This window comes from Urocampus carinirostris, chromosome 15 (genome assembly GCF_059441175.1).
Source record: "Urocampus carinirostris isolate Australia breed hairy pipefish chromosome 15, RoL_Ucar_1.0, whole genome shotgun sequence".
Lineage (NCBI taxonomy): Eukaryota > Metazoa > Chordata > Actinopteri > Syngnathiformes > Syngnathidae > Urocampus > Urocampus carinirostris.
This window is the reverse complement of record NC_142363.1, coordinates 35,000,374-35,009,296: the sequence shown is the minus strand read 5'-3', so window position 1 is coordinate 35,009,296 and position 8,923 is coordinate 35,000,374.

Here is an 8,923-nt window from a genome sequence, read left to right as displayed (position 1 = left end):
AGATAATTCATTATCAAACATGTCCAAAACTTGACATCAAGTTACATTTTGCTGAGTTTCCGGCAATGCAAAATTATTTTTCTCTTTTGAATGAATTGACTCATGTACTATTGCAAAGGTTGTACGGCCTCCCAACCTCGTTTGTTCTTACAATTCTTTCACACGATATCCATTTCTTTTTATTTCCTGATATATTTTGTGGCATAATATTAACATTTTGGGGGGCTTCTTTAGTCGGTTGTAAGATACAGAACTGTACTTAATCACAATTTTTAGTGGAAGTAGAATGTTGGCAAGAAGATTTACTTCATATATTTGGAAATTATTTGAATGCAACACACACTTTTTCTTCTTTTTTCCGTGTTTTTTTTTCTACTTTTTTTTAAATTCCTTTAAAAAATTGTGTTTATTTTTTCCGAGCTGTTACTTTTTTCTTTTTGTTCTCTGTTTACTTTTTTCCTACATTTCTTTCTTTTCTTTTTTCTGGCTTTTTTCTAAATTTTTTCTTCTTTTTTTTCTCTTCATTTGTTTCTTTTTTTCTCAGCTTTTCACTACTTTTTCATTTTGGTATTTTTTTCTTTTTTGTTCTATTCCCCCCTTCTTTTAAGTCATTTTGTGCATAGTTTTACATAATATTTGGTCATGTTGGGATTAAAGAAGCAAAAACAACCCGAAGAGCCGTTTAGGACCTGAAAGAGCCAGTTCCTTTTAGTGAGCCGAGCCGAAGAAGCCGGTTCTCGACCAACTCTACTAACTTTACTTTTCAACTTCGTTCGACATTGACTTCAAAATGTACCGCATTTAGGACACAACGTCAGGGGAACCCGTGTATTTTTACCTTAATGCACTGTAACTTTGACTTCAGTCACTTCTTAATTAGTCATTTTGAGCCCTCATTTTTGTGCGCCGGCTAGATTTTCTTGTGCGCAGAGAATGTGCGAGCAGCTTAGAGGGAACACTGATAGTACCTAGCGGCGTTAGCAGCCATTAAACCGGCAGACCTCCATATCAGCGCATGACAAAGGCTGAGCTCGCCCTGGAGGAGGTCGTCACCACCGACTGGAGGCCGGCAGACGGGAGCGAAGAAGGGTTAGCTGGAGACGGATGCGAGGATGGAGACCAGACGGGGGCGGCCTCGTCGGTGATTGGCCCTCCGGCCCACCTTAGATGTGGCCCCGGGCAGGTGGGGGTCCGAAAACACACAAGCGTGACATCACGGAGAGTGAAGCTAAAGGAAATGTCAGGGTCCAGCATGGCGGGGTGGGGAATCAAGTAAATACTCATGCAAAATATGATTTTCCCAAAAAGAATTGAAATCAGATTTTGTTCAGAAACAGAACAACAAAGTTGACTAGGAGTTTCAGACATTCAATTTAGTTGAACACGGGCTGTACCCCTGCTACATAATGTGGAAACTCTAAATTGGGGGGGCCACATGCTAGAAAAGAAAATCTTGCGGGGCCAAACTAGTAGATTAAAGAGATAGTGAGAAAGAAAGAAAAGGAGAACGAAAGAGAGACATACAAGGAAAGAGAACAGGGGAGGAAGAGCAGGGAAAGCAAGAGAGAAAGGGAAAAAGTGAGAGAAAAACAGAGTGAGCACAATAGAGAAAAAAGGAGAAAGAAACAGAAAGAAAAAGATGAAGAAAGCGTCAAGAACCAGAACAGGATCAGGAACCAAATGCGTGACGTTCTCACTCAAGCGTTTTATTTTACGGGAAATGGGGAGTCATGCACGTTAGACAGCGGTCTGGCGTGGAAAGACAGGAAGCCAGAGACCGACGAGATCGATTCCAATTGCCTGAGTTGATATCGGACGGATGGGGTCCATACCGGACAGGATGGGACAGACAGGATAGATAACGAATCAGGATATTGAAAATAAACAGGAGAAAGTAGACGGGAACGAAAACTGGAGAAAATAATAAACAGGGCAAAAGTAAACGGAAACAAAACTGAAACCCAAAATGAAACAGGATAAATAAATGGGAACAATACCGGACAGGAAATACCAGCGGGACAGGAGTTGAAACCGATGTCTTGCGGGGCAGAAGTTCGCTGACGGGCTGACAAGGGAGATTGAGAGCACTGACCTTAAATAGAAGGGAAGCAAATCTGTGGACGAGCCGCAGCTGGCGCCACACGGGTGGGGCCAATTGGGCGCCATGGCAACCGTGACAGAAAAAGAGAGATGAAAAGAGTGAGAGAAGAAGGTAGACAAAGAGAGATAGAAAGAAAGAAGAATTGAAAGGGGGTAAGAAAGGAAGCGACACCGATTACAGTGGGATAATTTCTAGCTCTAAGTAAACAAAATGTGAAAATGAGCCAAGGCAAAATATGTTGGGACAGTTCCTGAACAAAACTCAAGTCATGTTTATTTGTGTAGCCCTTAATCACGAAAAGTCTCGAAGGAGGGCACAGACCACAGACTATAATGACACCATCCCCTCATCTGAAACCTACATGAGGGCAAGGAAAAACTCAAAAACCTCAACATGAGGAAGGAGGTTAGTTACAAACTAACTAGTTCATTGGGCAAGTTATTTATAAGCTTACTAGTCCATTGTAGTATTTTACACATTTACTGCTAGCTCAGTTAACTCACTGCTAGCTTGCTTAAGTAGAAAATAGAGGATTGACGTCCTCATGACGTCATCATTAGTAGTGAATGAGTTAACCTGGTAATAAGATCGTAAAGTCATAGTCATTAGTACCTCTAATCTAAGTAAGTCCAAAGTCCGGCCCGGGGGCCAGTTACGGCCCATGATCAAATTTATACAGGCCCGCGGCTTCTGTCATACAATTAATATATATATATATATATATATATATATATATATATATATATATATATATATATATATATATATATATATATATATATATATATATATATATATATGTAGGGCCCGCCAGTCATGTTGACCGCAGTATAGAAAATATTGTAAAAAACACACACCATTTCACCAGATGATGGCAGTAGCCCTTTGGCCACCTTGACCTTGGCTTTCTGTGAAAATTTTAGCCCAACCCGTTTCTGGCATGGTAAATAAAAAAAAAGGGAAAGTTGACTGTGAGGGCTTCCAAGATACATGGAAATTGGATCATTCTTAGAACTGTGTCTGCTTCACGAAAAGTCTCGAAGGAAGGCACAAACTACCATTAGTACCTCTAACTCATGTAAGGCCAAAGTCCGGCCCGGGGGCCAGTTACGGCCCATGATCAAATTTATACAGGCCCACCGCCTCTGTCATAAAATGAATCATATAGGGCCCACCAGTCATGTTGACCGCAGTATAGAAAAGATTGTAAAAAACACACACCATTCACCAGATGATGGCAGTAGCCAGTTGGCCATCTTGTCCTTGGCTTTCTGTGAGAATTTTAGCCTGACCCATTTCAACATGGTAACTGTAAATAAAAAAAGGAAAGTTGACTGTGAGGGTTGCCACTTCCAGGACACGTCGAAATTGGATTATTTTTAGAACTTCATCCGCTTTATTTGCCAAGAGGCTTTTCTCAAAGAATATAATATCACGGACCAAACATGCTAAGTACGACAAGCCAACTGTAAATGTCATGATTACTGATGTAACTCAGCTGTGCCTGCTCATTTGTCGCCAACTGCCGCAGGATCTGATTGGCTCCCTGTCACTATTTGAACCCAGTCCTGTCTGTCCCCCTGTTGTCAGTCCGTCTGCGAACCTCAGTGAACTCCAGGCAAGCCTTTTTCGACCCTGACTCCCACCTGTCCCGTTTTTTGCTCCCGTCTGTCTCCGGCTACGACTCGTTTTGATCCTGACCTCGTCTGCTCTCAAGTCCAGGCTACCGACCCGTTTTTTCCGTCCCTGACACCGCCATCGCTCGCTACGGAAGATCCACTTCCGCGTACGGAGCACCATCCAAGTACAAGAGCGACTTGCTTCCCGCGTCCAGCAAACACCGGATAGTGGGCGTTGCCCTTTCTCTTTCTTCCAATAAAGCTTGTTAGAAACGTAACTGGGTCCTGTTTCCGTTCTGGTCCTGACTGTAAATTAACGCCCTGAAAAGGTGAAGCAACCGGAAGCTGTTTTACCAGCACAGCAACGCTTTTTCACGAGACCCCTGCCAGTCAAATGAAAATGCTTCAAAGGGGAGCTACGAGGTTGCGATGCTGCTCGCCAAAGCACTGCAAACCTTTTGAATTTGTTTAGAGATTCTTCAAATAATGCCAGGCTGAGTCGTCAGCCCTTGCGCGTTTTCAGCTCACAAAATCCGGACACCCCTGCTCTAACTGAATGAAACAAGAAAGGAAACAATGCAGAATGTTGGACAATTACTAGTTTTAACTGAACAAAACATTGAAGTCAAGTCATGTTTATTTGTGTAGCCCTTAATCGCGAAACGTCTCAAAAATCTATGGGTTCCAACAAAGATCTATGGGTCCCCTAAATTTAGTCTTATCGCGGTTGAAATTGTAAATAGGCGACAAATATGTAATATAAATCTATATATTCATTCAGTTTTAATCATCACAGTTTATTGGTAATACAAATCAGTTATCACTTCAGATTTTTCAGTTCACAAAAATATTGTACATTATACAAAATCATATTGCTGAAATATTAGTCTATATATTCATGCAGTTTTAATCACTTCAGTTTTTTCAGTTCATATATTCTTTGTGGTTTGCTGTCCCGCTACAGTTGTAATGCGGGTCCAATTGCAGCAACGGAATTTCCATAGCTAATTTGTGGTTTTCATTGTCGTTGTGCCGATCCAAAGTGCTTTTCTGAAAGTTCGTGTTGCAAAATAATTTATGCAATCCATTTTTTTTGTCACGCTGGGTACACGCATCACAGAACATGTAGCCTCCATTATCGTCCTCCTCATAGCGTAACCAGGAATATAATTGAGTCCATTTTGGCAGAAAAGTCCTTTTCTTGCTAGGAGTATTCTTTTATTTTATTTTGTCGAATCGTTGGCGTCAACACACATGTTTTCCTTGCCTTCGCGATCTTCTGAAGAATTTCTCCGCCGTTTTTTCGTGCCGGAATTATTGCCGTTGTTATCACTTGCTGCATTAAGTTTCGACTTATTACTGACACTGAAGAAATCACCAATTTGGTGTTGATTTTCACATAGTACTAACTTTTTTCGGAGGCATACTTCTCTTTCACTCGACAACAAGCACCACAACAATGACGTCATCTCGAAGCAACGAGATCTCGTTTGACGAGATCGGCGTGCAGACGAAAACTCGAACCGTGAGACCAAAACAACAATGGCGGGTCTGCCTGACGAAAAGTTCGGAGAATGATGCGTCTAGGACGCAGGGACGCGGGCAAATGAGAACACTGCCATTTCAACATGGCGACTGTAAATAAAAAAGGAAAGTTGACTGTGAGGGCTTCCAGGACCCGTGGAAATTGGATCATTTTTAGGTGCAGAATGTTGGACAATTACTAGTTTTAACTGAACAAAACATGAAAAAAAGACCTGGTAAGACATATTTATGTTTCCAATTTTCTCGTCCATTTCACTGTGCCCGAAAAAAACAATACGCTACATTTCATGTGGAGGTTAAGCCGCTCGGTCACCAAATTGGGCCAAGCGCTCCATTTCTTTCATTTTCTTTCCCCAGGAAACAAAACGCCAGGGTATCGGCGGAGACGCTTGGTTGCGTCTTTCGACCTCCATCTATTGGAACGGAGACATCAAGCGCATTCCGAGGGTCCCGGGGCCCAATTACGCCCAGATGAAGGCCGACTCGTCTTTGTTTAAGAACAAAGGCAACAAGTGACAAGAGTGCTCTTTAATAGGTGGGGGGGGGGGGGGCGGGGGTCATGGAAAAAGACAGCAAAGTGGGGGGTGGGTTGGAGGTAAACAGATGGTTATAAATATCTATTGGCTCACTTACTGGAAGGAAAACGCGCTCTTTGATGCTCCTGTATTAGTCACGAATCGACATTCCTCCATAGAATATTTTTACATTTTCTATATAAGTCCTAGAACAAACTTGGTCGTGTCTCCTCTCTTGCTCTTTATTATGTGCGTCAGGAATAGGGTTCTCGAGGAGAATATGTTTTTCTATATAAGTCCTAGAACAAACTTGGTCGTGTCTTCTCTGTTGTTCTTACTTATGAGCATCGGACGTAGGATACCAGAGGATCCTTGAAAAGTCTTGAAAGGCATTGAATTCATTATTCACTTACTGGAAGGAAAACGCTCTCTTTGATGCTCCGACGATCCTGTATTGGTCACGAATGGACATTCCTCCATAGAATATTTTTACGTTTTCGAGATAAGTCCTAGAACAAACTTGGTCGTGTCTCCTCTCTTGCTCTTGATTATGTGTGTCAGACGTACGATACCTGAGGACCCTTGAAAAGTCTTGAAAGGCTTTGAATTCATTATTCACTTACTGGAAGGAAAACACGCTCTTTGATGCTCCTGTATTAGTCACGAATCGACATTCCTCCATAAAATATTTTTACCTTTTCGAGGTAAGTCCTAGAACAAACTTGGTTGTGTCTCCTCTCTTGCTCTTGATTATGTGCGTCAGACGTAGGGTACCCGAGGATCCTTGAAAAGTCTTAAAAGGCATTGAATTCATTATTCACTTACTGGAAGGAAAACGCTCTCTTTGATGATCCGACGATCCTGTATTAGTCACGAAACGACATTCCTCCATAGAATGTTCTTACATTTTCGAGATAAGTCCTAGAACAAACTTGGTCGTGTCTCCTCTCTTGTTATTTATTATGTGCCTCAGACTTAGGGTTCTCGAGGATCCTTGAGAAGTCTTGAAAGGCATTGAATTTGTTATTCACTTACTGGAAGAAAAACGCGCTCTTTGATGCTCCTGTATTAGTCACGAATGGACATTCCTCCATAGAATATTCTTACATTTTCGAGATAAGTCCTAGAACAAACTTGGTCGTGTCTCATCTCTTGCTCTTTATTATGTGCGTCAGACGTAGGGTTCTTGAGGATCCTTGAGAAGTCTTAAAATACATTGAATTGATTATTCTTAAAATAAGGCCTTTATTGGCATTACATTTTAGAATGTCTCAAAATTTGAACACCTGTATAAGATTTATGTTTGTTTTAACCAAAAACATTGATAAAATGCTTTATACATGAAGCAGAAGAGTTCTTTTGCATTAGTAGTTACAGTATCTGCCAGTTTTGACTGGCGATCCACGATGACAGACGGGATCAATACCGGATGCTGGAGACTGGAGCACGATACCGGACAGGACAAGATAAACAGGATCGATACTGAAGACTGGAGCAAGATACTGGACAGGATGAGACCGATGGGATCGATACCGAATACTGGAGACTGCAGCAAGATACCGGACAGGACGAGACAGGCGGGATCGATACTGGATACTGGAGCAAGATACCAAACAGGAGGAGACAGACGGGATCGATACCGAATACTGGAGACTGCAGCAAGATACCGGACAGGACGAGACAGGCGGGATCGATTCTGGATACTGGAGCAAGATACCAGACAGGAGGAGACAGACGGGATCGATACCGAATACTGGAGACTGCAGCAAGATACCGGACAGGACGAGACAGGCGGGATCGATACTGGATACTGGAGCAAGATACCAGACAGGAGGAGACAGACGGGATCAATACCGGATGCTGGAGACCAGAGCACGATACAGACAGGATCGATACCGGATACTGGAGACTGGAGCATGATACAGACAGGATCGATACGAATACTGGATATACGTACATTGATTAATAAAGTCAAGCTCTACACGCAAATTTGTGGTGAAATGTTTACCGAACATTTTCTTCACCAGGTAATACAATTTAATTTCAATATAATACACAATTTCCGTCAACTTAATTTTGTGGAAGTAGGAGAATAGGATAGTCTTAGGCACTTAGTTTGATTATGGTGCGAGAGTGCCGCTTAGTGGCCTGGCATGCACATTACAAAATTGACCGATTTTTATCAGACAGTGGCAAATATATATCAATTTTATAAGAAAATGTTTTACCTTATTGGCTGATGGTTTTGCTCAATTCAAGTATATTTTTTCTTATTTTAGTATAAATTGTTACTTTAAAATTCAACTATTTTAAGGTCATTTGTCTAAATATAAATGTAAAAATAAACAAAAAATAAAGAAGAAAAAATATAATCAAGAAAATGAAAAAAGGCTAAAACCCAAAACAAGATATTTAACATATACAAAAAAACAAAAACAATAGAGACGAATAAATGTTTTTTTACAGTGCAAAACAATGGAGGCGAAATCATATCAGAATTTAAAAAGATGAAAAATAAAGGAGGTTAAGCGCTTGTCTTGGGATCAAGCGGTCGCAGGTTCAATTTCCGGCTCCTCTGTGTTCTATGTAGAGATGTCCCTGGGCAAGACACCGAATCCCTAATGCCCCGATAAGCAGGTCGTTGCCTTGCATGGCTGACGCAGCTATCGGTGTGTGAGTGTGTGTGTGAATGGGTAAGTGTGAAGCACATTGTAAAGCGCTTTGGGAGGTCTTCATTGACTTGAAAAGCATTATATAAATGCACACCATTTAGCATCTTGATTATCCTCAAAACGTTTGGAGGCCGACTCCCTATTGGTGTGTGAGTGTGTGTGTGAATGGGTAAGTGTGAAGCACATTGTAAAGCGCTTTGGGAGGTCTTCAGTGACTTGAAAAGCTATATAAATGCACACCATTTACATTTACATTTGATGTCAGACAGGAGGTATTTTTAAATATGTATATAAATATCAGTGACTGATCGGCTCCAGCACCCCCGCGACCCTACTGAGGATAAGCGCAGTGCAGATACTGGATGGATATCAGTGACCTGAAAAGCGCTATAAGAATGCAGACGATTTACCATGTGCTTTTAGTAGTAAATACTCAACAGGAATAATAATCGACATATAGGATCAATATAT